The sequence below is a fragment of the Vulpes vulpes genome, chromosome 4, assembly GCF_048418805.1.
Source record: "Vulpes vulpes isolate BD-2025 chromosome 4, VulVul3, whole genome shotgun sequence".
NCBI lineage: Eukaryota > Metazoa > Chordata > Mammalia > Carnivora > Canidae > Vulpes > Vulpes vulpes.
In genome coordinates this window covers 37339906-37365865 of record NC_132783.1, presented here as the reverse complement: position 1 = coordinate 37365865, position 25960 = coordinate 37339906, and the positions used below count along the sequence as shown (strand labels likewise).

Below are 25960 nucleotides of genomic sequence, written 5' to 3'. Positions count from 1 at the left end.
AGAAGCAGATTCCCCGCTGAGCAAAAAACCCAATATGAGGCTCAATCCCAAGACCGTGAGATGATGACCTGAGCTAAAGGTAGATGTTTAAGCAGCTGAGCCACCCAGGCACCTCTTTAAAATGATTTTAATCTCTAAACTTACTCCTCCATCCTTTTCATTTCCTTATAGTGCCTCTAAAGGGGAGTAGGGTACACAGTAAATTTGGAAATACATGGAGTCTGAAACTAAAGGAAAAGGAACTGCATATAACCACTGTACTAATTGATAAAGTCATTCTCCATAAGGGGACAGGTTAACAATTCTGATGCAATTGTACATATGCTAAACAAGTAAGTGGTGGCACAAGGTAAGAGCCAAGTTTCTTACCTTTGGAGTGAGAGTCACATAAGCAAGGGGGTTGGGTGGGAGGAAGCCATAAATTTGCTAGTGGATTAGTAAGAACTCATGTTTAATTTAATACAGATACAGATGATTACATATAGAAATATTACATATAGAAATATTTATAGATGTGTGTATGTACCCATAAGTGATATACCTGTTTCTTTGTCAGCTGAGAAGGCTCTAAAGAAACAGCATCCCAGTAGCAGTGAGTCCAGATCTTGGTTTCTAATACCATTTCCAATGGAAGAACTTTTTTCAAGAAATGGCTAATTCTAGGACTAGTAAAGAAATATACAAGGTGAGCCTGGAACGCTTTGAAGTGTGAGAGTGTTTTTGAAGTACAAAAAATAAAAAACAAAAACAACAAAACAATGAAACACCACATTCATGTAGGTCTGTCAAAGGAGCCAAATGAAAGAGCTCCCAGTGGCCAAAGATAGACAAATTTGAGGAATAAAATAAATAAAGTAGTATAGGGTTATCATAAGTATAAAATATTTTTGAGTCCATTTTGGCAAATAAATGACTGGATAAATAAATGGGGAGATGAGACAAATATCCCATACAGAAGAATTCCAAATAATTTATATAGATACTCAAATCTCAAGGAGAGGGAACATAAATTTCTACTCCTTAAATATGGGCTGTGCTCACTTCCTCTACATTATGGAAACAGAAAGCAAAGGGTAACTTCACAGTGAAGAAGCTTGACAAATACCATCTCAGCCAAATAAGCAAGATCAACATTGTAAGTAATAAATCATGGTGATGGTATGTAGTGTTGGTATGATGTGATGAAAATGACACTTTACCCCTGTGGTCTTCCTCCAAAAACCCATAATCTTCCTCCAAAAACCCTTTTCATGAGGAAAATATCAGACAAATTCCATTAGACAGACAACCTACAAAATACTTTAACTTTACCAGTATTCTTCAAAACTGCCAACATCATCAAGAACAAAGCAAGTCTGAGAAACTATCACAGCCAAGAGGAGCCTAAGAAGGCATGACAACTAAATGTGTGGTATCCTGGTTAGGGTCCTGGAACAGAAAAAGAAAGTAGGTAAAACTAAAAAACTAAGGAAATCCAAATAAACCATGGACTTTAGCTAATAATAATGTATCAGTATTGATTCATTAAGTGTAACAATATCTCATACAAAGGTAAATGCTAACAATAGGGAAAACTGAGTGTGGAGGTATATGGGAACTCTCTGTACCATCTGCTTAATTTATCTGTAAATGTAAAACTTTTTAGAAAATAAAATCTATTTTAAAAAAAAAAGGAATCCTGACACCAAATGGTAAATCCCCAAATGATCAGTATCCACTGAGCCTGTCTGAACAATAGCAGGCAAGTTCTGTTTACTCCTGGCATATCAACTTAAGCCTCCCTCATGGAAATTGTAGCCATGCCCACTATTTGACTTACTGTTCAGATGTCAAGTCAGATGACTTACTGTCTCTTCTCACTGATATTCTAGATATACATTTTTGGGTCTTATCTGAGTTTTCTGGGTGCTGTTTCCCACTCCATACCACCTTCTAATAAATCCTCTAAGGAGTTGCTGTATTTTGACTCCCCCACAGGCTTGGACTACTGGCCAGCAAACCTTTCTCTTCATTTTCCACTGTTCCCTAGAAGAGCTCTGCTTTAGTAATTGGTGAAATTTGCACAATTCCAGCTTCCCTGGTGTCCATATGCTCTTTCCTTCCAACTGCACCTTCCTCCTATAATTAATTTTCTCATTATTCCTACCAGTAGTGGGGAAAAATAACCTATCCAGAGCTAGAATTTTTATCATATATTTCTGAGGTCCTTTAAAGGAAAAATATTCGCGTATAGCCAGTTTATTCTACAGCTATTGATCAATAGAGTTTTCTACAACGGTTGAAAACACTGAGAGTTCATTTGTTAGCTGACTATCCTACCTATTGTTGGGCCTGCTAGTAGGAACTTCTACTGTGTTTGCGTGCTCAAGGAGGGCCTTGTCAAAGCGGCACTGCTCCCCGACTATAAAATTGAATAGAGTATTTTCTCATTCTGAATAGGAGAACAGGGATGCTCAGCTGGTTGAGTGATTGAGCAATTGAGCGTCTGCCTTCAGCTCAGGGCCTGATCCTGGGATCCACATCCGGTTCCCTGCGAGGAGCCTGCGCTCCCTCTCCCTATGTCTCTGCCTCTTTTTATGTGTCTCTCATGAATAAATAAATAAAATCTTTTTAAAAAATTAATAAGAAAACATAGGCCTCACTCCCTGACATCATGTACTAATTAGACTCTTTCAGATAGTAAGAAATAGGTACACAGATGGCCACCTTAGTGGGATTTAATCTAAAGATGGGAGAAGAAAGGGAAAGAAGGAGTTTTCAGCAGCCACACAAAATAGGATAGTAAAGAAACAGTACCGGGATCCCTGGGTGGCGCAGCGGTTTGGCGCCTGCCTTTGGCCCAGGGCGCGATCCTGGAGACCCGGGATCGAATCCCATATCAGGCTCCCGGTGCATGGAGCCTGCTTCTCCCTCTGTCTGTGTCTCTGCCTCTCTCTCTCTCTCTGTGACTATCATAAATAAATTTTAAAAAAAAATTAAAAAAAAAAAAGTAAAGAAATAGTACCAAGGGTGACTAGGTGGCTCAATCAGTTAAGTGTCTGCCTTTGGCTCAGGTCATGATCTTGGGGTCCTGGAATCAAACCCCACCCTGGGCTTCCTGCACAATGGAGAGTCTGCTTCTCTCTCTCCCTTTGCCTCTCCCATCTTCCTTGTCCTTATGTTCTCTCTCTCTCTCAAATAAAGAAATAAAATCTTAAAAAGAAAAAAAATAGCACTATAGTGCACCACAGAATGTAAACTCCTTTATTCTCCACTTCTGCTTCTTATTACTTCTACCTCTCCCAACTAACTTATTTTTTCACAAACTGCCCAAGTGACAGGATCTAATTTGATCAGCCTATCACAATCCAATTTAGGCTACCCCTTTTGGTAAAATCTCTCATGCCAGCGTATCTTTTAAGTTGCTGGTTAACTGACAGGTGCCTCTAGGTCGGGTTGTCCATCTGGAGTCTAATCCCCTGCAACCAGGAAGTAAGGTTCTATAGTCTAAGGTAAAGCAATTAATTCATTAGAAAGCACCTATATGGGGGTTGTAGGTCTGGAAGAAACTCAGAATCATATACTCTTCTCTCACATAACAGATCTGTTTTCCCAAAGTTCCTTCTGTTGAAAATATCAATTCTTTGTAATGTCAACATGTGTTTTGTGGAAAAGGATTCTGTGATAATTCTGATTCAACAAATATTGCTAAGTGATTACTAAGTGGGAGATATAGTTCTATGCACTTAAATGTGTCGGAAATATGGGTTAAACTAAATTCTTATACGGTAAAATCCTGTTTTTAGTGTGCCATTATTATAAGCTCAAGAGAAGGGCTATGGTTTATACTGTCTCCCAAATCTTTTAAACCAAGTTCCCTTTTTCTGAAAAGCATTTCTTAAACTTCAGATTACATGAAAGATGTATCTTGAGAAAAGCTCGATTTTATCATTGAGGTTCCAGGAAATGATGTTGTCAAGGGACACATGTGCTGTAGTAGCTAGTCTCCACAAGATATCTCCTCTCCCCTGATGAACCACCCCTGCTGGTATTCACTCCCTTGTGTAGTCCTCTCCCACACTGGATCTAGGCTGATCTTATGGCTTACTATAGCTAACAGAATGCAGCGGAAATGATTGTGTCCATTCCAGGCTTAAGCCTGATAATTTAAGAAATCTTGCTACCTTGCCCAAAATCCAACATGAAGAGGCCACAGGGAGAAAGAGAGGCTCTGATACTACATGGAAAAGACCCAGTAATCCAACCAACAGGGAGAAGAAAAGCCCTAAGCATCTGACTCCAGTGGAACTATACAAGCCAAACCGCATAGTTCAATCCATCCTAGCTAAAATGACAGACATGTGAGTGAAGAAGTCATCCTGGACATTCTGGTTCTAGTAGTGAAATACATAAGCCATGGCCAAATCCCAATCCATAGAATTGTGAGGCATTATAAATGGTGGTTGTTTTAAGCCCCTGTTTTGAGGTAGTTTGTTAGACAGCAATTGGTAAACAATATATGAAAATAATTTTAAAAATTATTGCATAAACTTAATATATTGTTCCTAAATTATAAGTACATGTGTCTGTTTCAGAAATGACCTATTTTAGAGGAAATATAAGTATTTATTTATAAATACTTGAATAAGTTTGCTGTTTACTACAATCGCTTACCTTTTATTTTTGGAAATAACCACTTTATCAGTAAAAATTAAAAACCAAATAAAAGAAGTTTTGAAATATGTAATCACAGAAAAGCCAATTTAACTGCATACTTCTTGCAGTAAACAAAATTAAAATACTTTCATACAATAAGGAAGTAAGAAAAAATTGAACTTGAGGCATCCATTTGTTTATAATTGGCAAATCTAATTTAAAAGCACATCTGCTCTGTTTAGCCTGCAAATATCAATAACAATTAGGAAATTATAAATTCCTAACCTTAAAACAAAATCCAAATTTCAGTCAGGGAACTTTATCCTTTATTTATAAGTTTGGGGATACTAATTATTTACTAATTATTTACAAAGGATAAAATGTTAAACACAATCCTTCTTCCCCCCCCTTTTCCCCTTCTCTTCTGCTCTGCCTTCCCCTTATTCCTAATTCTTTTCTCCCTAGATGTCCAGAAGATTGAGTAGGTCACACCGGCTTGAGTATTTGTAAGGTAAAATTCTGAGAAACCCATGCATTCATTTCAAATAAGCCACTCAAGCCCAGACCTTGTGTTACTATGTTGTCATAGCAAGCAATCATCCCCACTTTAGGATTTGTCCCTTTCTAGGTGAGCAGTGTAGCAACCTAAAATGCATAGGATCCTAAATCAGAGCTCTTCACACCTTACATAAAAGTTGTAGTTTTTATTGGACACAACATCCAGATATTCACATGAAAATTATTCCATATAAGTATTCGAGTAAATGAAATTTATGAAAGCAAAGTTATAGAATAAGAATTTAAATATTTAGGAGTAAGTTTTTATTTTGAAATCATAGGAGCACATTTCATGATAATATGAAGAAACACACTAGATGACGGTATGTCCAATAAAACACAAAGTTAATGTTGTTAAAGGAAAAACTGGAAGGAAGGCATTGTAGAGCATCAGAAATAAATATCTTCAAACTAATGTGTCATGGTGCTTTCTACGTTTGTGTCCTCCCAAAATTCACATATTGAATCCTAATCTCCAAAGATGATGGTGTTAGTAGCTGGGGCCCTTAAGGGCTGAGGTTACGAGGGTAGAGCCCTCATGAATGGGATTGGTACCTTATAAAAAAGACCCCACCAAGATCCCTAGCCCATGTGAGTGCACAACAAGAATGCACCAGCTACAAACAAGGCAAATGGCCTTTACCAGAAGGCAACCATGCTGGAGCCTTGATCTTAGACTTGAGATCTGGAGGCTTCCAGAACTATGAGAAATAAATGTCTATTGGTTGTAAGTCACCCAGTATGTGGCATTTTGTTATAGCAGCCCAAATGGACTAAGTGCTTATTTCTATTGTTTCTCCAGGGCATTCATTTATGTCTCAGTTTGTAATTTATGCAGAAACACAACTCAAGAACCAGAGTACATAAATATTCAGGTATAGTTCCTTTAATGAAATATTTCCTCCCAAGATATAAATTGGTGATAATGGTCTGTTTCCTTGAATACAACAGCTCCTCTTAAGATTAGTATAGTAGGATCTGATTTATGATTAGAAGACAAAGGACAACGCACCTGGGTGGCTTAGTCAGTTAAGTGTCTGATTCTTGATCTCAGCTTAGGTCTGGATCTCATGGTCATGAGTTCAAGCTCCGTGTTGGGCTCCATGCTCGGTGTAAAGTCTACTTTAAAAAAAAAAGGGGGGATGCCTGGGTGGCTCAGTGATTGAGCATCTGCATTCAGCTCGGTATGATCACAGAGTCCTGAGATCGAGTCCTACATGGGGCTCCCTGCATGGAGCCTGTTTCTCCTCCCTCTGCCTATGTCTCTGCCCCTCTCTCTCTGTACCTCTTGTAAATAAATAAATAAAATCTTTAAAAATAAAAAAAAATTTAAATTTAAAAGAAAAAGAAAAGACAGTTAAAACTAGCTATTGCAAACTAAAAGATGAAACAAAGTAAAGTAAGATACTATTGTTACTTGACAGAACTCATGAATTCTTACAGGAGATGGAGATGAAAGTCCGCCCAAAATTGTAATATTCCTCTATTAAACATGTGTTTTTATGCCCCAGCATTTACCTTGGGATAGTAAAAAATATAGGAAAGAGACTGAAAGGTCAAACCTGAAGAGAATGAAGCCATGTATGTTAAAAGAAAAACAAATGCAATTAACACTATGCTGACATCCAAATACTGGGCTACAAGAAAGAGAAAAATAATTCTGTGTTATATTCAAGAGTAAACCTGGATAAAGCAAAAAATATAGAGAAATATATGTAAGTATATCTGTCATCAAATCCTAAAAAGGTCATTTTATCTGAAGAGAAATCAAGATGAATAAAATTTTTGATATATTTACTCTATTTTCTATTATCCTGTGTGTATGTGTGTTGTTTGTGTGTGCAGGGGTGGGGGAATATATGGGTTGTGGAGGTGGGAGATGAGGCTGGTATATATATACTATATAAAAACATGCCAAGTTTTTTTTCATTTGGGCACTGAGTTGGAGGTACTATAAATGTTTGTTAAAGGAGAATTTTTAGGGAAAAGTCTTTGTTTACCAATTAACTTTTATTTACCCAATAAAATTAGTGAAGTCTTTTGGTTTATAATGACTGAAATCATTTAAATGGATTTAAGCTGAAAAATTAGGCCTAGCTGGTTCTAAGTGTTCAAGGATATTTGGACCGTTTCTATCTTTCCTTTGGCTCTACTTTCCTCTGTGCCAGCTTTATAATCAGGAAAGTTTTTATCAAGAAATATCAGTTTGGGGGATCCCTGGGTAGCTCAGCAGTTTAGCACCTGCCTTTGGCCCAGGGCTTGATACTAGAGTCCCAGGATCGATTCCCACATCGGGCTCCCTGCATGGAGCCTGCTTCTCCCTCTGCCTGTGTCTCTGCCTCTCTCTCTCTCTCTCTGTGTGTGTGTGTGTGTGTGTCTCTCATGAATAAATAGATAAAATCTTAAAAAAAAAAAAAAGAAAGAAATATCAGTTTGGTCAGCAGTAACTCCAAGGCTTATGTCCTTGCCTAGCAACCACAGATGAAAGAGAAGAGCCAGGGCAGCCCCGGTGGCTCAGCGGTTTAGCGCTGCCTTAGCCCAGGGCATGATCCTGGGGTCCCAGGATCGAGTCCCACATCAGGTTCCCTACATGGATCCTGTGTCTCCCTCTGCCTGTGTCTCTATCTGCTGTGTCTCTGCTTCTCTCTCTCTCTCTCTCTCTTTCTCTGTATGTCTCATGAATAAATAAATAAAATCTTAAAAAAACCACAGGGAAAGACTGGGGGAAGGAATGAGGAAAAGGAAAGTTGAGGGGTTCTTTTACCAATGTAAGGAGGAATGAATGACCACTTGGCAACCAACATCTTCATATTAACCTGCCTAATGTTTTTTTCTTTCCTACGAAGGTACACAATGGGTGGGGTGAGGGATCAGCTATTTGTGCTTAATAGTTATCTGAATTCTAGACCAGGGAGAGTTTTATCCATTGAAAATAAAAATAGATTCAAGAAAAGGTTAAGGACTATGGAAATGACAATTAGGTCTCAGAGAGATGTACCACCTGAGCAGCTGGTCAAAGAATCATACCACTGAGGTTTTGAAGTTGTTTCTCTTTGTGTGCCTTTTCTGGTATGCCACCATCCTTTGAGAATCCTTTCTCTGCCTGGGCAATTTCCTGCCTTTTGATCCACTTCCACAAGGCAGAAGAGGCCAGAATACTCATTCTCCACACTCAGCTCACAGATGGGTTGCAGGCATGAAGCCTAGGTTCCTCCAATCACACACTCATGTGGGATATCAAACCAGAAATGAGCTAAATGACAAGGCAAGGTGAAGATTGCAGGAAATCCTTTTTTGGTTTGTTTTTGCCAAGGTGACAGTTTAGATGTCATCTTTCATTGAAAGAGGACTTTACCTTCATTTTGACTTCAGTCTATACATTTTAGCTAAGTTCTTCTTTCTAGCTTATGTTTTAAATCAGTCAAAGACCTGATGGGCAAAGCATCTTCTGATGGGATCCCAAACTACCCCTCAAGCAATAATGACTGCCCTGTAAGACTGCATAAGTGACCCCAAGACAATGATTTAACCTGAACTTCATGGCCCATGTCCCCACCTACCTTTGTCCCGCATTTCCTTACATAAATTTAGAAGTATTTGAAGACAGTCTTTGAGACATTAGTACCCTGTCTTCCAGGCGCTGGCCTCTTGGAAACAATCCATTTATTGTTTCACCACCGCTCATCTCTTTACCTTTGTATTTTGTCAGCTGTGAGTGGTCTAAACTTGCCTGTTTGGGACACCCAGAACCAGGTGAACCAGATGCACCTCAGTTACATCATGATCAGAAGATGAAGTTCTGGCATCTCATGTCTAGAGTGAGTGGCATGCATTATAGCACCCGGTTTCATTGAAGCTGTTACTGGCACAATCTCACTATGTGATTTAGGCATTGTTTTTCTGAAATGCCTCGCCTCCAAACCTGGCTCTCTAGTCCTCCAAAGATTCTCTGAGCTATCTACTTTTCCTTGAGAAGTGTCTCTTCTCTTTAAACTAGCAAGGATGTTTGTATTTTTTTTTTTTTAACTAAGACCCTCAATACAGTAACTGTACTAGTTGGCAAGGGTCGCCATAATTGCCATAGATCCACAGATTCAGTCTTAACCAACAGAAGTTTATTTTCTCACAGTTCTGGAAGCTGGAAGTCTGGGATCAGATGTTGGCAGGGACAGTTTCTTCTGAGGCCTCTCTCCTCAGCCTAGAGATGGCAGTAGAAATAGCTATTCCTTGTGCTTTCACACAGTCTTGCCTCTGTAACCATCTGTGTCCAAATTTCCTCTTAAAAGGATACCAGTCATGTTGGATTAGGGCAACCCTAGTGACCTCAAATTAAATTAATTACCTCGCTAAAGACCTTATCTCCAAATATAATCACATGCTGAGGTACTGGGAGTTAGGACTGCAATATATGAGTTGGAGGTGAGACACAATTCATCATAGTGACCATAGTGATCAGAAGATCAAGAGTTGAGGAGAAGAAATTTAGCACCATACTAAAGAAGAAGTCAATATATATACTTTTCAAATGAGAGTAAAATACTATAACATTTTTATATGAAAAAATATATATGTACTAAAGTTTGCCAAGAGTACAAACATAGATGTAAAAGGGAAAACTGAGCACCTGTTGGATGAGTTTACCAGTGCTAACACCAGACCCAGATAATAAAAATAAAATTTGGTCAAAATTATTTAGATAGTTGACTTAACTTTCCATCTAACGTTGCCTAATGACTTCAGCCTAAGCTCTGTAGTTATTTTAAAAGGAAGAATAGTACATGGATTAAGAGCATGGATATTGGAGCCAGTTCCTTGGTTTAGACAAATCACAGCTTGTATCTCAATTTTTCATCTTTAAGTGGGAGTTACTAACAGAATGATTATATAGAAGTCAAATATGTATTACATTCCAAAGCACTTAGAATAACTGGCACTCACTAAACCCTCAACAAGTGGGAGATTTTATCTAAAAAAGAAAAAAATCCCTCAAAAGTTGTAAAAATAAAATACATTTTATTTTTTTAATTTCCCATCCAATATATATCAATGACCAATTGCACTATTTTCCTATCTCTTCAAAGACTTGACCCTCAACCTTCTCCTCACATTTTTTTTTATTCTTCCTAAAAGATCCTGTGTAATTGCCATTTTCTCCTTCCGTTGTCTACCCTCACTCATTTCTATCCTCACATATATATACACATACATCTTTAGTAACCTCTTATTTTTTTTAATTACAAAAACTGCTCAGTTACCTCAGGAAACTCTCTCTTGATCTCTGGCTCCAAAGTCAGAGTCAAGATGTTAAATACATTTTGAAATAATCTGTCTAGATTACACTAATTTTCTGAGATCAATTCTAAAACTGAACACTAGATGGCGACATTCCTAAATTGTGCTGTTTTCCTAAGGCTGGGTTGGGAGTATATAATTCTTGAATTTCTGAAATATTTTGGCTTTGTTTTAAAAATAGAATAAGCCTTTGGATATCTCCATAAAGGAACTCTCCAGTGGCTCATTTTTTTTTCCAGTGGCTCATTTTTAAAAATTAATTATTCTCGTTCTTACCTTGTATGATCACTAATTTTTCCCTTCTAAAAAGAACGGGTGAATCTTGCTTGGTTTTTTCCTTAAAATAATAGAAATATAAGTTGTGTCTTTTTAAATTATGTTAGATTCTATATGTGGAATTGTAGGTAAATTTAGTTCTCGGACATAACAAATAAGTATTTATTTAACTCACAGGGATCCAGAAATGATATTTTACATGATAGACATAACAGAAGGATATGCACATTTTTCTCCCTTTCTTTATGTTTTTCTTATGGAATTTTGAGCTCAGAGATGAGAAAATAATAGAAAATAATAGCTATTAATTTCCTCATAGTAAGGATAAGAAGTGCATTTTCTTTGAAAAGGGAATTATATAAATCTTCTGTCTAATTTTCCTTAGGAAATTAAAATATTAACTGGGATCACATCTCTTCTGAAATGTAAAATTTATTAAATAAAAGTACATTTATTGTTAGGCAAGGAGATTTTATGTATTTATTTATTTATTTTTCTATATTTTTTTAATTGGGAGTTCTATATGCCAACATATAGCATAACACCCAGTGCTCATCCCATCAAGTGCCCCCCTCAGTGCCCCTCACCCAGTTACCCCAACCGCCCCCCCCCGCCCACCTCCTCTTTTACTACCCTTTGTTCATTTCCCAGAGTTAGGAGTCTCTCATGTTCTGTCACCCTCTCTGATATTTCCCACTCCTTTTCTCTCCTTTCCCCTTTAATCCCTTTCACTATTTTTTATATTCCCCAAATGAATGAAACCATATAATGTTTGTCCTTCTCCGATTGACTTACTTCACTCAGCATAATACCCTCCAGTTCTATCCACGTCAAAGCAAATGGTGGGTATTTGTCGTTTCTAATGGCTGAGTAATATTCCATTGTATACATAGACCACATCTTCTTTATCCATTCATCTTTCGATGGACACTGAGGCTCCTTCCACAGTTTGGCTATTGTGAACATTGCTGCTGCTATAAAGATTGGGGTGCAGGTGTCCTGCCATTTCACTGCATCTGTATCTTTGGGGTAAATCTCCAGTAGTGCAATTGCTGGGTCATAGGGCAGTTCTATTTTTAACTCTTTGAGGAACCTCCACACAGTTTTCCAGAGTGGCTGCACCAGTTCACATTCCCACCAACAGTGCAGGAGGGTTCCCCTTTCTCCACATCCTCTCCAACATTTGTTGTTTACTGTCTTGTTAATTTCACCATTCTCACTGGTGTGAGGTGGAATCTCATGGTGGTTTTGATTTGTATTTCCCTGATGGCAAGTGATGCGGAGCGTTTTCTCATGTGTTTGTTGGCCATGTCTATATCTTCCTCTGTGAAATTTCTGTTCATATCTTTTGCCCATTTCATGATTGGATTGTTTGTTTCTTTGCTGTTGAGTTTAAAGTTCTTTATAGATCTTGGATACTAGCCCTTTATCTGATATGTCATTTTTTCTCCCATTCTGTAGGTTGTCTTTTAATTTGTTGACTGTTTCTTTTGCTTACAGAAGCTTTTTATCTTGATTAAGTCCCCAATAATTCATTTTTGCTTTTGTATCCCTTGCCTTCATAGATGTATCTTGCAAGAAGTTGCTGTGGCCAAGTTCAGAAAGGGTGTTGCCTGTGTTCTCCTCTAGGATTTTGATGGAATCTTGTCTCACATTTAGATCGTTCATCCATTTTGAGTTTATCTTTGTAATGGTGTAAGAGAATGGTCCAGTTTCTTTCTTCTGCACGTGGCTGTCCAATTTTCCCAGCACCATTTGTTGACGACACTGTCCTTTTTCCAGTGGATAGTCTTTCCTGCTTTGTTGAATATTAGTTGACCATAGAGTTGAGGGACCATTCTCGGGGTTCCACTGATCTATGTGTCTGTTTTTGTGCCAGTACTACACTGTCTTGATCACAGCTTTGTAGTACAACCTGAAATCCGGCATTGTGATGCCCCCAGCTCTGGTTTTCTTTTTCAATATTCCCCTCGTTATTTGGGGTCTTTTCTGATTCCACACAAATCTTAAGATGATTTGTTCCAACTCTCTGAAGAAAGTCCATGGTATTTTGATAGGGATGGCACTGAATGTGTAAATTGCCCTGGGTAGCATTGGCATTTTCACAATATTAATTCTGTCAATCCAAGAGCATGGAATATTTATCCATCTCTTTGTGTCTTCCTCAATTTCTTTCAGAAGTGTTCTGTAGTTTTTAGGGTATAGATCCATTACCTCTTTGGTTAGGTTTATTCCTAGGTATCTTATGCTTTTGGGTGAAATTGTAAATGGGATTGACTCCTTAATTTCTCTTTCTTCAGTTTCATTGTTAGTGTATAGAAAAGCCACGGATTTCTGGGCATTGATTTTGTATCCTGCCACACTGCTGAATTGCTGTATGATTTCTAGCAATCTTGGGGTAGGGTCTTTTGGGTTTTCTATGTACAATATCATGTCATCTGCAAAGATGGAGAGTTTGACTTCTTTTTTGCCTATTTGAATGCGTTTTATTTCTTTTTGTTGCCTGATTGCTGAAACTAGGCCTTCTAGTACTATGTTGAATAGCAGTGGTGAGAGTGGACATCCCTGTCGTGTTCCTAATCTTAGGAGAAAGGCTCCCAGTGTTTCCCCATTGAGAATGATATTTGCTGTGGGCTTTTCATAGCTGGCTTTTAAGATGCTGAGGAATGTTCCCTGTTCCCTCTATCCCTACACTCTGAAGAGTTTTGATCAGGAATGGATGCTGTATTTTGTCAAATGCTTTCTCTGCATCTATTGTGAGGATCATATGGTTCTTGTTTTTTCTCTTGATGATATCATCTATCACACTGATTGCTTTACGAGTGTTGAACCAGCCTTCCACCCTGGGGATAAATCCCACTTGGTCATGGTGAATAATCTTCTTAATGTATTGTTGGATCCTATTGGCTAGTATCTTGTTGAGAATGTTTGCATCTGTGTTCATCAGGGATATTGGTCTATAATTCTCCATTTTGGTGGGGTCTTTGTCTGGTTTTGGAATTAAGGTGATGCTGGCCTCATAGAATGAGTTTGGAAGTATTCCATCCCTTTCTACCTTTCAGAACAGCTTTAGTAGAATAAGTATTGTTTTTTCTTTAAGCGTTTGATAGAATTCCCCTGGGAAGCCATCTGGTCCTGGACTTTTGTGTCTTGGGAGGTTTTTGATGACTGCTTCACTTTCTTCCCTGGTTATCGGCCTGTTCAGGTTTTCTATTTCTTCTTGTTTCCATTTTGGTAGTTTGTGGTTTTCCAGAAATGCGTCCATTTCTTCTAGATTGCCTAATTTATTGGCGTATAGCTGCTCATAATATGTTTTGAGCATAATCGTTTGTATTTCCTTGGTATTGGTTGTGATCTCTCTTTTTCATTCATGATTTTATTAATTAGAGTCTTTTCTCTTTTGTTTTTAATAAGGCTGGCTAATGATTTATGTATCTTATTAATTCTTTCAAAGAACCAACTCCTGGTTTTGTTGATCTGTTCTACAGTTCTTCTTGTCTCTATTTCATTGAGTTCTGCTCAAATCTTTATTAACTCTTCTTCAGCTTTGTGTAGGTTTTATTTGCTGTTCTCTCTCCAGTTCCTTTAGGTGCAAGGTTAGCTTGTGTATTTGAGTTTTTTCCAATTTTTTAGGGATGCTTGTATTGAGATGTATTTCCCTCTCAGGACACTTTTGCTGTATAAGATTTTGAACAGTTGTATCTTCATTCTCATTAGTTTCCATGAATCTTTTTAATTCTCTAACTTCCTGGTTGACCTTTCATCTTTTAGCAAGATGGTCTTTAACCTCCACATGTTTGAATTTCTTTCAAATTTCTTCTTATGATTGAGTTCAAGTTTCAAAGCATTATGGTCTGAAAATATGCAGGGGACAATCCCAATATTTTGGTATCGGTTGAGACCTGATTTGTGACCCACTATGTGTTCTATTCTGGAGAAAGTTCCATGTGCACTTGAGAAGAATCTGTATTCAGTTGCATTTGGATGTAAAGTTCTGTAAATATCTGTGAAATCCATCTGGTCCGTGTATCATTCAAAGCTCTTGTTTCTTTGGAGATGTTGTGCTTGAATATATGTCATTTGCAGGAAGTGCTGTATTGAAGTCTCCTACTATTGGTGTATTATCATTTAAGTATGTCTTTAATTTGGCTATTAATTGATTGATATACTTGGCAGCTCCCACATTCAGGGCATAAATATTCATGATTGTTAGGCCCTCTTGTTGGATAGATACTTTAAGTATGATATAGTGTCCCTCTTCATCTCTTACTACAGTCTTTGGGATAAACTTTACCTGAAAATGAGGATTGCTACCCCTGCTTTCTTTTGAGGATGATTTGAATGATAAATGGTTCTCCAGCCTTTTATTTTCAGGCTGTCGTGTCCTTAGGTCTAAAATGAGTCTCTTGTAGACAGCAAATAGATGGGTCTTGCTTTTTTATCTAGTCTGAAACCCTGCGACTTTTGATGAGATCATTAAGCCCATTCACGTTCAGAGTTACTATTGAAAGATATGAATTTACTGTCATCATAATACCTATTCAGTCCCTGTTTTTGTGGGTTATTTCTTTGGGCTTCCTCTTTCTTTTACAGAGTCCACCTAAACATTTCTCATAGAGCTGGTTTGGTGGTCACATATTCTTTCAGTTTCTGCCTATCTTGGAAGCTCTTTTATCTCTCCTTCTATTCTGAATGAGAGCCTTGCTGAATAGAGTATTCCTGGCTGCATGTTCTTCTCATTTAAGACATGAATATATCCTGCCAGCCCTTTCTGGCCTGCCAGGTCTCTGTGGAGAGGTCTGCTGTTAATCTAATATTTCTCCCCATATAAGTTAAGGATCTCTTGTCTCTTGCTGCTTTAAGGATTTTCTCTTTATCTTGGAATTTGCAAGTTTCACTATTAGATGTCAAGGTGTTGAATGGTTTTTATTGATTTTAGGGGGGATCTCTCTATCTCCTGGATCTGAATGCCTGTTTCCCTCCCCAAGTTAGGGAAGTTCTCAGCTATGATTTGTTCAGATATGCTTTCTGGTCCTCTGTCCCTTTTGGCGCCCTCTGGCACCCTAATTAAATGTAGATTTTTCTTTCTGAGGCTGTCATTTATTTCCCTTAACCTTTCCTCATGGCCTTTTCAGTGTTTTTCTCTTTTTTCCTCAGCTTCCTTCCTTGCCATCAACTTGTCTTCTATGTCACTCACTCTTTCTTCTACCTCATTAACCCTCATTGTTAGGACCTCCAGTTTGGATTGCATGTCATTTGACTTTTAATTTCAGCCTGATTAGATCTAGATTCTGCAGTCATGAAGTCTCTTGAATCCTTTATGCTTTTTTCCAGAGCCACCAGTAGCTTTATAATTGTGCTTCTGATTTGGCTTTCTGACATTGAATTGTAATCCAAACTCTGTAACTTTGTAGCAGAGAGTACTGTTTCTGATTCTTTTGTGGTGATTTCTTCTTTCTAGTCATCTTGCTCAGTGCAGAGTGGCTTGTTAGAAGCACAAACTCTTCTCTCTGTAGCATTCCAGCTGTTCTCTCTTTAAATCTCAGGTCAAATTCATAGGTTTTCAGGATGATTTGAAAGTTATCCTATGACTTTAAGTTTAGCAGGTCTACTGCCTTGAATCCTCAGTCCTTGAGGACATGCACTATTTAAACCCCTTCAATATGCAATACTTTCATCTGCCTTGCACCTTACATTCTTACTGAGAAACACTCTTCCTGGGATCTTGACCTGAAGACATCATTAAGAAAATAAAGAGACGCACAGCAGAAAGAGTCATGCCCTTGTCCCAGGGAAGCCTCAGCAAGGAGCTTTTAATACGAAGTTCATTTAGGACTCCAGGAAGAAAAGGACAAAGGATATGAACAGTAAACTAAAGAAGAAATGGAAAAAGCCACCTCCCACATGAAGAAAGTTGAAAATTAAAAGCATTTAAAAAAGCAAAAGTGGGACACCTGGGTGGCTCAGCAGTTGAGCATTTGCCTTCAGCTCAGGGTGTGATTCCTGGGTCCAGGGATCAAGTCCCACCCACATCAGCTTGCCTCTCCCTCTGCCTATGTCTCTGCCTGTGTCTCTCATGAATAAATAAACTAAAAATCTTTAAAAAAAAAAAAAAAAAAAAAAGCAGGGCAGCCCCGGTGGCGCAGTGGTTTAGCGCCGCCTGCAGCTAAGGGCGAGATCCTGGAGGCCCTGGATCGAGTCCCACATCGGGCTCTCTGCGTGGAGCCTGCTTCTCCCTCTGCCTGTGTTTCTGCCTCTCTCTCTCTCTCTGCATCTCTATAAATAAATAAAATCTTTAAAAAAAAACAACAACAACAAAAGTAAAATTTCTTTATCTAAAAACATAGATAAAGGGAGTCCCGGGATCAAATCCCACGTCCAGCTCCCTGCGTGGAGCCTGCTTCTTGCTTCTCCCTCGGCCTGTGTCTCTGCCTCTCTCTCTCTTTCTCTGTGTCTCTCTTATTTACTTATTCATGAGAGACACAGGCCGAGGGAGAAGCAGGCTCCACGCAGGGAGCCCGATGTGGGACTCGATCCCCGGTCTACGGGATCACGCCCTGGTCTGAAGGTGGCGCTAAACCGCTGAGCCACCCGGGCTGCCCAAATAAATAAAATCTTTAAAAAAGAGAATTATTAAAAAATAAAAATAAAAACAATGCTTGGTTTCCCCCCTCCTTATATTGATTAATAGAATATAGTGTCAGCTCAGTTCAAAATCCCAGCTCAGAAATTGGCCTGCTACGTGATCCTGGTCAGATTTTTTTTTACCTCTCTTTGCTGCAATTTCCTAACCTGTGAAATGGGATTAATCTGGAAAATGAGGGCTAAATGAGTTAATATAAGTAAAGTTCTTAAAAGAGTACTTCATTGAAATGATAGTACTTCAGGAATATGGGGTTAAATAAAATATATTATTTTTTAAATGTTTTAAAGAGTACTTGGCACATGTTTATCTAATATATGTAGTAGTAATGTTAGCACTATATAAATGTTACCTAATATAACAATTCTAACTTAAACACAGATTGAGGGATCCCTGGGTGGCACAGCGGTTTAGCGCCTGCCTTTGCCCCAGGGCGCGATCCTGGAGACCCAGGATCGAATCCCACGTCGGGCTCCCGGTGCATGGAGCCTGCTTCTCCCTCTGCCTATGTCTCTGCCTCTCTCTCTCTCTGTGTGTGTGACTATCATAAATAAATAAAAATTAAAAAAAAAAAACACAGATTGAAGGTTTGGATATAGAATATATACTGAAACAATGAAATTATTTAAATTACAATGGAATTAAACAATGAAATTAAAGGTAAGCAGGCAATACGAGACCAATAGGAATAATCTGATCTAAAAAAGAAGCAAAGGATTTTCTAGAAATGTAATTATTAAATTAGAAAAAAATCAATAAGAAGATTAAACAGGTTTTAAGACACCTAGATATAAGGGCAGCTGGGTGGCTCAGTGGTTGAGCAGCTGCCTTTGGCTCAGGTCGTGATCCCAGGGTCCCCACAAGGAGCCTGTTTTTTTCTCTGCTTATGTCTCCACCTCTCTATCTGTGTCTCTCATGAATAAATAAAATATTTTTTAAAAGACACATAAAAATAAATTCAGATATATCAATAATCATCATAAAAATAAATGAACTAAACTCACCAGTTAAATGATAGATTGCTCAATTGTATTAGGAAATCCAGTCAAATACTGTTTAGAAGAGAGGGACATAAAACATAAGGACATATAAAAGTTGAAAGTAAAAGTAAGTGAAAAGACATACTTGGCAGGTATTAGCTAAAGGAAAGTTTGATGGCATGTTAGCATTGAAATAGGTTTTATGACCAAACAGAAATCAAAAAACCCAAAAAATTATTAAACAAGATTGAGTTCATCAAGAGTATATAATAATTTTAATTTTGTATGTGTCTGATAAGACAGGCTTAAAAATATAGAACAATAAGTAATAGAATTATAGAAAGATACTAACAAATCTACCACATAATCCAAGGTTTCAATATCTGTCAATTAACTTTACTCAGTGAATATATATGGGTGCCTGCATGCTAAGAAGTCCTACTTATTGGTTATACGGCTATGAATAAAACAAACAAACAAAAAAATCCTCAAGTTTTTTGTAGCTCTTTTTATAATGGAAGGAGACAACAAAATATACAACTAAACAAAACCTTGTAAAAATATACCCCAAATCTCATGAATTCTGAGATTATGGAATGGAAAATTTGCTTCCATCTACCAACAGAACCCCGCAGGTGGAACAAAGGAAGGATGGAGACTAAAGCTTTTATCTTCTGAGGTTGGGAAATGGTATCTGGGACAGGTAGAGTGGGGGGAGCCAAGCAGAAAAATAACATGAAACCCAGAGGGGAGGTGTTCAGTAATCTCCCAACTCAATATTCCCAAAGTGGGCCCAGAAAACTGGCACGCTTGAGCCAGGAATTTCCTGGAACCATTGAGGCTTTCCTGAAGTCCAATCAGCTACAGACGGAGTTGCTCCCAACAATGTGTAAGCTGGAATGGATAATCACCACCAGATGGTGCCAAACTGCGTGGGGACCAGGATGGATGTGGACATTGAAGCAACAGCCTCAGCACTGTGCAGGCTTTCCTACTCATTTTGTTAATCTTACTCTGAAAGACAGGAAGAAATAAATCAAAGACAAGGTTGGAAAAAAAGACAAAGGATTTCATTATTTCACAAATGATAATGATAATCTCCTTAAAAATCTAAAAGACAACTTACAATAAGACATACAAGTTTACTGTGAGATCAATATGCAAAACTCAACTGCATTTCTATAAAATCTGATAAGCACTCAGCAAACGTTTCTATAACAAGCACATAAAAAACATAATTTAAAAAGATATTCCATTTAAATAGCTCAAATATAGGATGTTTAAAATTAAATCTACTAGATGTATAAGGCCAGTACAGGACAAAAGAAACTATGAAATATTATAAAAGGACACTCAGAAGACCTAAATGAATGGAGAAATATGCTATGTTTGTGGAAAGGAAAGTTCAACTTTTTTTTAAAAAGTGAGGTCTCATCAATGTGCAGAAATCTGTTGCATTTCTATATGCCAATAATGAAGCAGCAGAAAAAGAAATCAAGGAATCAATCCCATTTGCAATTGCACCAAAAACTAAGATATCTAGGAATAAACTCAACCAAAGAGGTAAAAGATCTGTACTCTTAAAACTATAGATCACTTATGAAAGAAATGGAAGAGGACATAAAGAAATGGAAAAGCATTCTGTGCTCATGGATTGGAAAAACAAACATTGATAAAACATCTATACTACCCAAAGCAATCTACACCTTTAGTATACTCCCTATGAAAATACCACCAGCATTTTTCACAGAACTAGAACAAACAACCCTAAAGTTTGTATGGAACCACAAAACCCTGAATAGCCAAAGCAATTTTGAAAAAGAAAAACAAAACTGGAGGCATCACAATTCTGGATTTCAAGATCTGTTACAAAGCTGTAGTCAAGACAGTATGGTACTGGCACAAAGACATATAGATCAATGGAACAGAATACAGAATCCAAAAATGGACCCAAAACTAAATGGTCAACTAACCTTCGACAAAGCAAGAAAGAATATCCAATGGAAAAAAGACAATTTCTTTTTTGGTGTGGGGAAAACTGGATAGCAACATGCAGAAGAATGAAACTGGAACACTTTCTTATATCATACACAAAAATAAATTCAAAATGTATGAAAGACCTAAATGTGAGATAGGAATCCATCAAAACTCTAGAGGAGAACACAGGCAGAAACCTCTTTGAGCTCAGCCACAGCAACTTCATGCTAGACACATCTCCAAAGGCAAGGGAAAAAAAGCAAAAATGAACTATTGGGACTTCATCGGGATAAAAATGTTCTACACAGCAAAGGAAGCAATCAACAAAACTAAAAGGCAGCCTATGGAATGGGAGAAGATATTGGCAAACAACGTATTTGATAAAGGGTTAGTATCCAAAATCTATAAAGAACTTATAAACTCAACACCCAAAAAACAAATAATCCAATTAAGAAATGGGTGAAAGGGGCAGCCCGTGTGGCTCAGCGGTTTAGCGCCGCCTTCAGCCCAGGGCGAGATCCTGGAGCCCCGGGATCGAGTCCCACATCGGGCTCCCTGCATGGAGCCTGCTTTTCCCTCTGCCTGTGTCTCTGCCTCTCTCTCTCTCTCTCTGTGTCTCTCATGAATAAATAAATAAAATCTTAAGAAAAAAAAATGAGTGGAAGATGTGAATAGACACTTTTCCAAAGAAGACATCCAGATGGCTAATGGACACATGAAAAGGTGCTCAACATCACTCATCATCAGGGAAATACAAATCAAAACCATGATGAGATACCACCTCACACTTGTCAGAATGGCTAAAATTAACAAATCAGGAAATGACAGATATTGACAAGGATTCAGAGAAAGAGGAGCCCTCTTGCACTGTTGATGGGAATGCAAACTGGTGCAGCCACTCTGAAGAACAGTATGGAGGTTCTTCAAAAAGTTTGTTTATAGCCCCATTATCAACAATAGCCAAACTATGGAGAAGAGCCCAAATGTCCATCGACTGATGAATGGATAAAGAAGACGTGGTATATATATACACAATGGAATATTACTCAGCCACCAGAAAAAGAAATTTTGCCATTTGCAACGATGTGGATAGAGCTAGAGTGATTATACTAAACGAAATAAGTCAGTCAAAGAAAAATACTATATGATCTCTTCATATGTGGAATTTAAGAAACAAAACAGATGAACATATGGGAAAGGGGAAAAGGAGAAAAGAAGGGAAACAAGCCATAAGAGACTCTTAATGATAGAGAAAACTCCAGGGTAGTTGGAGGGAGGTGGGTTAGGAATGAGCAAGATGGGTCATGAGTATTAAAGAGGGCACTTGTGATGGGCACAGTGTATTGTATGTAAGTGATGAATCACTGTATTCTACTCCAGAAACCAATATTGCACTGTATGTCACTAACATTTAAGTTACAAAAAAATTAAGTGCTAGGGTCAGGGCCAATTACACTGTTACATTGGTTCATGTGGTCTTTAGCACACCCCTCTGCAATGGGTGTTACCACATTTTGCAGGTGAGGAACTTGAGGTGAAGAAAGTTGCTCTGAGCCCCATATCAGTGATCTGTAGAAGTGGGACTCCCACTCTGCCAAGCACAAACCCAGGATCGATCCTGATTCAGCTACTTCCTGTTTTTCCAGCCACCAGCAGTTTGTGGGTCACTTAAATCTGAGGAGTCACAGTTTCTTCAGGTGGACATAATAAGGAGGTCCACAAAATTTAGCAAGAATTACCATGTGGCATTGCTTAGACTAGCAGCAATAAACAAAATAACAAAACAAAAACCCTACCTGAAATGTCCACTAGAAGCTGATTTACTGAGGTGATGTGGTGTATATTATATGGTGAAGTATATTAAATTAAGTCAACTAAATAAATTAATATATTCAATTTCATAATTAAATATATTGAATTAAATTGGATGTATTAAGTGTTGACAGCAGAAGATGCTCATAATAAAACTTAAGTTACAAAAAAGTACTTACTGGGTGACTTTTGGGTTAAATATGATAATAAATATAACTAATATCTATACAAATATAAATAATACAATAAAAATGAATTCTCCCAAAATTGACCAGTAGAGCTAATATAATTCCAGGTATCAACAGAAGTTTTTGTGAAACGTGACAGCTGATATTGATATGTTATATGGCAAAGGGAAGTATCCAAGGCACTCCTTAATAATAAGAGGGAACTTGGCCAACCAGACACTGAAACTAATGATGAAGTCATGATAATTGATAGTGTTGCTTTGGCAAAGGGAAAACCAAATGACTAGTTGAACAAGAGAGCCCAGAAAGATTCAAGAACATGTGGAAAGTTGATATATGACAGATGTGGCCATGCTGATCAGTGATGAAAGTTCAAACTTAGATTAAAGAAACAGATGAGTTTCTACTACTAATAAATAAATAAATAAGGAAAAAGGAAGAATTTTCCCATATAGTAGAATTTCATGCAGAAGGAATGATGGAGGTAGAAAATCACCATTTGGCAAGCATTGTAGTAAAAATTGACTCAGGCAAAATTATCAATGGATTCCAAAACTATTGGGTTGATATTTGATGAAGAACAGGATAGATACATAGTCTCAAAGATCTCTCCACAAATTACTTATTATTTACAATGGGGGAAATAGTGCTTATAAAGTGGATAAACCTGGAAGACATCATCTTAACCAACAAATCCAAGTTGCCATCACCAAAAATGGAGAAAAATGACATATGGGTTTCCTGAGTGTTGCACTGAAAAGGACATGACCTCACTTACATAGTAATCCTGCCAAAAATTCACAACCTAAATCTAATTATGAAGAAACATTCTATGAAGAAACCCCACACTGAAGGACAGTCACAAAGTAATTGGCCTGAACTGTTAAAAAATCTGAAGGTCAAAAAACACAAAGACTGAGGAACTGTTCCAGATCAAGTGAAACTGGAGAAAACTAAACAGAATATGTGACCCTGACCTGGATCCTTTGGTAGGGGATGTGGGCTATGGCCATGGAGGAGTGGAGTGGGACAGCTATAAAGCATATTTTATTAGGGTAAACGTGGAAATTTGAACGTGGACTGTAGATTATTGAGTAACATAAGCAGTGTTAAATTTTCTGATTTTGATAACTGAGTGTGTTTAATCCTTATTTTTAGAAAACATACACCCAAGTATTTAGAGGCAAAGGAGCATGCTATATGCAATTTATTCTCAAATGCTTCAGAAATAACACTATGCATAAGAAAAAGAGAACCAGAAAACAAATATGGCAAACTGATCATTGCTGAATCTGTTGAAGGGTATGCAGGAACTTTTTTGTAATATTTTTAAAACTTTTCTGTGCTTTAAATAGTTTTAAAACAAAAAGTTAAAAAATAGCAAGAGAATGATAAATACAAAACCTCTGGGAGGGAGGAGAAACCAGAGAATAGGAAAGAGAAGAACACAGGTAGATGTAACAGTACTATTATGTTCCAGTTCCTAAATTAAACAATGAGATTGTGGACATTCATTTTATTATTTAGTTTTAACAATGATATATACTATATATTTTGTCCATATCAAATAATATATTTTTAAAAAGAGTAAAACAAAAGAGTAAAAGGGAATTCAGCAGGTTAAAGGTCTACCTTCAGTTCAGGTCATGATCTCAGGATCCTGGGATTGAGCTCCCTGCTCAGTCTGATTCCCCCTCTCTCTCCACTGCTTGTGCTTGCTTGTGCTCTCTCTCTTAAAAAATAAATAAATAAATAAATTTTAAAAAAGAGAATGAAAGAGAAAATGAAAAACGTAATACGGCATGAATCAGGTATCTGATGAGCTATGTGTATGTGTGACCCACATGCCCTTGAGCATGCTTCTTTTCCCTCCTGCAGTTCACTTTCCTCACCTATGGAAAGAAGATAAAAGACCCACTGTGCATTTTGGTTGAAAGGGCTTGGCAGTTAGTGCTCATTAAGTGGCAACTGCTTTTTTATTTGCTCTGATAAGGCAGAGATAAAGGGAGTACACCTATAGCAGTAGGCTTGGTTAAAGTGATAGAGGTTTCAAATCGTCTATATAGCCAATTGGAAAAGAGGGTATCTAGGGAGTAAAATTGAGCTCATGTTGGAAATCCATCAAATAATTACAAAGCCAGTAAGCTCTGTGTATCTTTTTCCAAACTGTGCTCCAAAATCTAGAAGTAAGCTTTGGGGAAAAAAAAAAAAAACATATTTAGGTTGGAAGGTCTAGAGGAAGGTCAATGAGGCAAAAAGTCTGCTGAGTATGAGGCAGGTTTAACCGGTCAGGGCATCCTGCCTAGGCTGTAAGTTTTCTTTTATCTAAAATTCTGAGAAAGGAGGCTATTTATAGGAGGTGGAAGATATAAAGTAAGCTGATAATTTAGTAGATTAATTAGACACAGTAGGAAAGCACACCTAATAGAATAATGCTTTTCCCAGTGCAATTTAAATGAATCCATTCCTGCCTCTTTCTAGCACATAAAAAATAATTCTTACATGATATATGTACACTCTGTTTAGACAAATTCCCTTATGGCTTACCTACTTTTTATATACCAAAAGCCTTGAACAAATTGCAAAAAACAACAAAAAAGCAAGCAAATGTGTATTGAGCAGCCACTTAATTTAAAGATAGCTCTGTTATAAGGGACAACATAGAGGAGCTATTATAAGCCAGTCCATAGTTGATTTAAATTTAATTTTTCAACATTAATGGCTTTATAAAAATGAGTATATGTATATACACATAGCTAACTTAAGCTCATCACACATAAAACTAAATTCATAAAGTGTGAACAGTAGAGCAAATTTGATGATGTTTATACATTACTAACAGTCAATTCAGTGAAGAAATCAATAATATCAATTGTTTGCCATCTCAAACCCCAACAGTTTTTCCGTTTAGATAGCATACAGAGATAATCTATCACCCTAAGTCACTAAAAATATTGCCAAAGAACAACTACCCTAGCTGTTAGTATATAGGAGATGCTTTTGGTTACTTGCTTTGGTGTTTAGTTTCTTAAATATTAACTATTTAAATTTTATATCAACTATTATCCCTTTATTCTTATATTGATAAAATACATACATTCATTAACACAATTTTATCCGTAATTTTCCTTTCCTTGCTTCATATACTGTAAATACACAGATAATTCCAGAGATGAAGGCAGGCATATATAATATTAAAGTTGGGGATTTTAAAAGAAATTCATTATAAAATTCTTAGAGTTATATGTACAAGAATTGGTAATCCGAATATCGCCTTGTTTTTACCTTGACAGTTTTATATCAGCCACTGTGTTCTCCAGAAATATAATTATACAGAGAAGTTATAATAACTAATGTAAATGTACTGAGAAATGCAATTTTAAAGGAATTAGAGAGTATGGAAAAGGATGATACACTTGCAGAGACATAAGAATGTTGTATTTGAATCAATGTGATAAACTAATCACAGGGAGGCACCGGTGAAAGGAAAGGATTTTCAAAAGAATGATAAGTCATGTGTGAACAACTGAAAATCACATTTTCCAAGGCAGTTCAAAGAATGGTAATGTTAATCTTATTTTAATCCTATTGATTAAAAA

General features: G+C 37.3%; 2 protein-coding genes across 7 annotated transcripts in view; one reads left to right on the top strand and one right to left on the bottom strand.

The window, feature by feature from the left end:
- The window catches only part of SGMS2 (sphingomyelin synthase 2), a 173189-nt gene that overhangs the window by 12231 nt on the left and 134998 nt on the right, over positions 1-25960 (top strand). Inside the window, exon 5 of one of the 6 annotated variants that reach the window (XM_072755523.1) lies at positions 8903-9011. The exons of the other annotated variants lie outside the window; for them this stretch is intronic. The gene's annotated coding sequence lies outside the window, so the exon portion shown is untranslated. The remainder of the gene's footprint in view (positions 1-8902; positions 9012-25960) is intronic. 6 annotated transcript variants of the gene reach the window in all.
- PAPSS1 (3'-phosphoadenosine 5'-phosphosulfate synthase 1) overlaps positions 1-25960 on the bottom strand; it is a 183279-nt gene that overhangs the window by 106718 nt on the left and 50601 nt on the right. Inside the window, exon 2 of the mRNA XM_072755517.1 lies at positions 23994-24093. The gene's annotated coding sequence lies outside the window, so the exon portion shown is untranslated. The remainder of the gene's footprint in view (positions 1-23993; positions 24094-25960) is intronic.